At 44.6% G+C, this 6,213-nt stretch overlaps 1 pseudogene; it reads right to left on the bottom strand.

Annotated features, from left to right (window-relative positions):
• Positions 1-2,181: 2,181 nt before the first annotated feature.
• On the bottom strand, positions 2,182-3,738 carry LOC141489852 (cyclin-A2 pseudogene; annotated as a pseudogene).
• Positions 3,739-6,213: the final 2,475 nt, after the last annotated feature.

Below are 6,213 nucleotides of genomic sequence, written 5' to 3' on the forward strand. Positions count from 1 at the left end.
AAGAGAGAGTTTTTATACTAATAACTGGACTCTTTGAGTTTATCAAACAGTAGATTACTATAATCACCTAGTGTACTCCGCTGATCCACTACTCTATTTCTTAGCCAGTACCAGACAGTTCTGATGACTGATGGGTTATAATTTAATTTTAGATCTGGTAAGGCTAAGGCACCCTCATTTGTGTTATTCTTTAAATCCCTGGAGATTCTCGATTTTTTATTTCTCCATATGAATTTACTTAATTTTTTTAACTCATTAAAGTAATTAATAGGAATTTTGATTGGTAGGGAACTAAACACGTAGTTTAATTTGATAGAATTGTCATTTCTTTTATATCAGATCGGCCTAACCTTGAGCAGTTGATATTTGCCTATTTATTTAAATCTGATTTTATTTTTTTGTAATTGTTTTACTTTGATTGGGATTTCTCTTTTTAGCTCTTCCTGCTGTATCTATCATGTCTAGGTTTTCTAGTAATCTATTTACCTCCTTAACTTCCTTCTTGTTTATTTTATGGTTTGATTTATCTAAATCTGAAAGTGGGAGATTGAGGTCTTGCACTAGTAGAGTTTTGCTGTCTATGTCTTCCTGTAGCTCTTTCACCTTTTCCTCTAATAATTTTGATGCTGTACCATTGGTTACATACATACATACATATTGGTATTGAAATTATTTTATTGTCTACTGTACCTTTCTTTTTAAATTTTTTTAACTGATTATTTCTGATTTATTTTAGCAGTTATTCATGTTAATGCAAATGTGAACCCAACTCTTGATACTATATTTCAATATCAATATCTTCTGCAAATGTAAAACTTTAAAATGCATATTTAAGTAGCTAAATCTCACCTTAATCTCAGCAAATGGCCATCAAAGGTCCTTCTTCTACTGATTATAGTAAATTTCTATGACCAAAGCACATGAAGGTTGGAGAAGGCAATTTTTTAAAGTTTTGTTAAGAAAATCCCTGACCTGCCTTCTACCGGACAGTTCATTGTACCTTATAGCTTCAGAGGGAAGGCACCACAGACCTGTGGTCCTGACAAAAGATTTTTCATCATTATTCAAAGGGAAACAGGGCTTAACAATTGCTTTTCCTTAATTGTGAAAGTCTAGTGGGACCCTGGCAACAGAAGCGAGGGTCCTAGGCAGTGATTGGGTCCTGCTCTGCTGACAAGGGGCCTGGAAGGTACCAGGCTCCCCCTCCCTGCAGAACCTGAGGGAACACCTAACTAAAGGAAATGTCTATTATCTCAGATGCTTTGATTTCATCTGCTTACAGGATACAGGCCAAGTCCAAACAGGAAAAAGTCTCAAGTAAAAAAGCAATTAGAAAGAAAAAAAGAAGACGGCAGCTAACTAGAGCTTTCAAAGTACATTATTGGAAAATATTTGGGACTGTTTATATTTTCTTGATTTAAAATAAAAGCATCTAAAAAAGTGTCTCATGTAACTGGATTAATTTGAGAGGTTGAATCTATTAGTGCAGGCAGCTGTGAGACAGGTGCAGGGTCTGTGGCCCTGGATACCAACCCTGGGGCAGCTGGGCCACAGAATCATTTAATCTCTTAAAATTTATTTCCTTTACCTGAAAAATGGGGCTTGTTTCTATCCCACATCAGATCCTAATTTGTTGTCAGGACCTGGATCCTGCAAGTTACTAGCTCTACAATCCATTACTATCAAGGATCACTTGGGAGTTTCCTCCTTCCATTTTGAGTTTGGTCAATGTCACTAAGCCTACAAAGAAAACTTAGGCGTGGACTGTAGATGCAGGCTTCCCCTATCTGCAGCAGCCTGGGAGTCGTGCCCTTCTGCCCATCAGCAGCTGCCTCCGGTCCTTGGCAGTCCATGAGTGGCATGCATCATCAAGAAGAAGGGCTACATATGGTTTCTGGTTTAAAATCTCATTCTATATGACGCTGCAGGAGAGCTGTTTTGGCAGCACAGGCAATGGGCAAGATAGGGCACCCTGGCAGGGACCGGCAGAAAAGGCCAATGGTTCCACAGGCATCCTTCCCTACCGGAAAACTGTCCAGTCCTGCCCCGGAGGAGTGTGTCCGAGCTCAGGGGCTGGGAAAATATATATGAGCAGACACCAGGAGGGCCACCAGCATTCTGAACTTGGCATCCTGGAAAGCCTCCTCCTGGGCTCTCGTACCACACTATAAGGGAGCCAGGTTCAGCACCTTCTGATCCTAAGGGGTGAGCTCCCCTCCTCACTCTGCATAAACACACCACTTAGATCTGCAGCTAAATATGCAGGACAATTGCACATAGAAAAATTTACATTTAAAATCATAAAAATCAAAACAAGGTACTTCATAATCTATAACTGACTGCTCGAGCTTCAAGAAGCAAGAAGAGAGCTGAGCCTGATGAAAGCACCCAGCACAGCCCTGCTGGAGAGCCAGCTCCGAGCCCGGGCACCTTACAAGTTTAGTGTCTCTGGAGGATTGATGAGAGACACACCGTGGTACTTGGGTGTCTTGTATTTTTCTCCTATAGACTGCTACGCGAGCTGCAACGCTCTGAGGTAGGTCTGGTGGAGATCCATTAGGCAGGGCTTAAGAATTTCCAAGGTGTATCCTGTCTGTTGAATTAATGACTCAGGCCAGCTTTTCCCAGTATCGTGTAGAGTGCTATATGAAAGGCAGCTCCTGTGGTAACTGATGGTAAATATTTCAGGTGAGGGTCAGCATCGATTAAGCTTAACTCTCCCAGAAACATGGCTAAACTTTCCACTTTGGAATTGGCCTGCTGCTGATGGAGGAAATACTGAGTGAGGAACTGGTTGATGGTTGGTGCAGCGAGGTCGAAAGCAAGCACCTTGAGCACCAGGTGCTCCATTCTTAACACCTGCTTCTTGGTGTATGTGTCATCCGTGATGTACACGAACTCGGCCACTTCTGGGGGGTAGATCTCTTCAAACTTTGAGGCAAGGAGCATGGATGCGGTCCCGACCAGCTGAAGCTTCCCCCACAGCACCGACATCGAGGACAGGAACCTATCGATGTAGTTCACAGCCAAGTGGAGAGTCTCATTCTGGAGTTTGTACTCCTCTCCCACTTCCACCAGCCATTCCACTAAGATGGCACACATGCTGTTGGTTATATCCGGTTGCTTCTTCATGTAGCCCACTTTAGGCTTACACTTAACCTCCATTTCTCTAAGGTACAGATAGATGTCTTCATGGTAGTCGGGGACTTCATTGACATTTGGTGGCTTTTCTTCTGATTCCAATACCACAGACATGTCCATAGTGAGGGGAGATTCGAAGCTGCTGTCCATGGGGTGGTCGAGCGGCGCCAGCGGCTCCCGGGGCTCCCTGGGCTCGGGCAGGGCCAGGGCCGAGCTGAAGCCGAGGGCCTCGTCCTCGGGGAACCCCCGGGCCCCGTGGCCCCCATGCTCCGCTTCGTCCACATGAATGCTGAAGGCGGGCTGCTTGCTGGCGGTGTTCCAGGGGGGCACTGAGCCGGGCTCCTGCGCCGCCGCGACCCTGCGGCTCTTGGACTTCTGCGGCGCCAGGGTGGCCGCGGGGCCCGGGGCCCAGGCAGGCCCGGGCCCCGGGGCCCGCACCTTAGTGCGCAGCACGCCCAGCACGGTGCGCGTCCTGGCGGGCTCGGCCCCGCCGCGCTTGTCCGGGTGGATGTTTTCCTGGTTCTCCTCGGGGCCGGCGCCCCGGGCCGGCCTGGGAGGCTGCGGCCCCGCCGCGCCGGCCGCCGTGTGCCCCAGCATGGCGGGGGGCCAGCCTGGCGGGGCCGGGCCCCGCGCTGCGCCCCGCGGGCTGCGTCGGCTCGGAGCGGGGCCGCAGGCGGGCACGCGGGCCCGGGACGCGGGGCGCGGCGGGAGGCCGGAGGCCGGAGGCTGGGCGTGAGGCGGGCTCCTCGGGCCGCCCCGCAGCGCAGCGCCCCGCAGCGCAGCGCCCCGCAGCGCAGCGCCCCGCAGCGCAGCGCCCCGCAGCGCAGCGCCCCGCAGCGCAGCGCCCCGCAGCGCAGCGCCCCGCAGCGCAGCGCCCCGCAGCGCAGCGCCCCGCAGCGCAGCGCCCCGCAGCGCAGCGCCCCGCAGCGCAGCGCCCCGCAGCGCACAGCCCGCGCCCGCTCCCCGCCGCTCTCTACTGTACCTTTTAGGAGGATATAATTTCCTTCCTTTTCTCTTTTAACGCTATCTATTTTTGCAGCTGTTTTGTCAAGAGATAAGGATTGCTACCCCTGCTTTTTTTTTTTACTTCAGTTGAAGCAAAATATATTTTGCTCCAACTTTTTACCTTCACTCTCTATGTATCTCTTCTACTTCAAATGAATTTCTTGTAAGCAGTATATTGTTGAATTCTGGTTTTTAATCCTGCTATTTGCTTATGTTTTAAGGGAGAGTTCATCCCATTCATATTCAAAGTTATAATTACTAACTCTTTATTGCCCTTCATGTTACCTTACCTCTGTATTTCCCCCCCTTTCCCCCTTTATCCATATTCCCCAGTATTTTATTTCTATCACCACCTTCAGTGTGTTTGACCTCCTATATCCAATCCCACTCCCCTTTTTTCCCTTTCCCATTGCCCCTTCTTCCTTCCCTTCTTTCTGTTGGTTCCCCTTTTCCTCCCCCTTTCCCTTTCCCCTTTTTAAGACTTGAAAGGTAAGATAAGTTTCTTAACTGAATGTGTGTAAGCTAACTTTAAGTCCAATCTGATGAGAGTAAGATTCAAGCAGTTCTCACCTCCTCCCTTCTTCCCCTATATTGCAATATGTCCTTTGTACCACTTAATGTAAAGAGATTCACCCCATTCAGTCTCCTCCATCTCACCTGTGGTACTGAAAATCCTACCTTGAGGTAGATGTTCTCCTAGCTTCTCTTTCTGGGTTTTGTTGATCAGAATTCTGTTAAAAGGTTTCTTTCATATTGTAGTTGAGGGAAGATTCCTGTCTTCTCTCTGCCATCTTTGCTGGAATCTTCTGAACATTATTTTAACAAATTCCAAAACTCCCAGGATGAGGAAAACATATTTCAAAGACCAGAAACAAATAAATTCAAATATTAAGGAGACAGAATCAGGATTACACAAGACTTAAAACTGCAGCATTAAAGAATCAGAGGTAGTAGAATACATTCCTGAGGCAAAAAAGTCAAAACATCATCTGAGAATCAGTTACCAAGCAAAATTGAGCATAATCTTTCAAGGGGAAAAACAACCATTCAATGAAATAGAGAATGTTCAAAGCTTTCCTGAGGAAAAGACCAGAACTGAGGGAAAAATATCTTCAATGTCAAGGTTGGAGAGAAGCAAGACAAAGTAAAAAAAAATGAAAGAGAAACCATATGGGGATTCAATAAGATCAAAGAATTTATATTCCTACATGGAAGTTATTAGTTGTATTACTAATAGTGAAGTTACAAGGAGAATACATATACAGAAGTTTTGGGGAAAAGGTAAATTTGAGGGGAAGTTATAAAAAATTGTTCTAAGATCAACTGTGAATGACTTGAGTATTCTCAATAGTCCAATAAGTCAATAAAATTCCAAATGACTAATGTTGAAGCATATTATCTGTCTCCATAAATAGAACTGATAGTGATTTAATATATATGAAGAATGCTTTTTTTGACTATCTGATTTTTTCTTTCCATTCTTCTCCTAAAAAATGACTGATAGGGAAATGTTTTAAACAATTGTGCCTATATGTAACCTATATTTTATTGCTTATTGTCTTAGGGAATGGGAAGGGAATGAAGGGAGAGAGGGATAGAATTTAGAGCTCAAAAATGAAATGTTAAGCAATTGAAAAAAATAAATTTATTCAGGTCAATAAAAAGCAAGGATTTAGTACAGTGTCTAGCATCCAATACATTCTCATTGAATACTTGCTAAATTGGGGAAAAAGAAGAAAACAAAACATCCATAATTAAAAATGAAAAGGATAAATTCACCACCAATAAAGAGGAAATTAAAACAGTAAACAGTTCACCCAATTATATGTGAATGAATCTGAAAATCTGAGAAAAATCTTTGTTTTCTTCTTTTTTAACTGTATTTTTATTAGTTTGGAGATGTTTTGCATTTAATAGTATTTTTTCAATTATACGAAATGCTATTTTTCTTTTCTTTTTTTTTAAGGTTTTTTTTTTTTTTTTTGCAATGCAAATGCGGTTAAGTGGCATTCCCAAGGCCATACAGCTAGGTCATTATTAAGTGTCTGAGGCGGGATTTGAGCTCAG

This window comes from Macrotis lagotis, chromosome 5 (assembly GCF_037893015.1).
Source record: "Macrotis lagotis isolate mMagLag1 chromosome 5, bilby.v1.9.chrom.fasta, whole genome shotgun sequence".
NCBI lineage: Eukaryota > Metazoa > Chordata > Mammalia > Peramelemorphia > Peramelidae > Macrotis > Macrotis lagotis.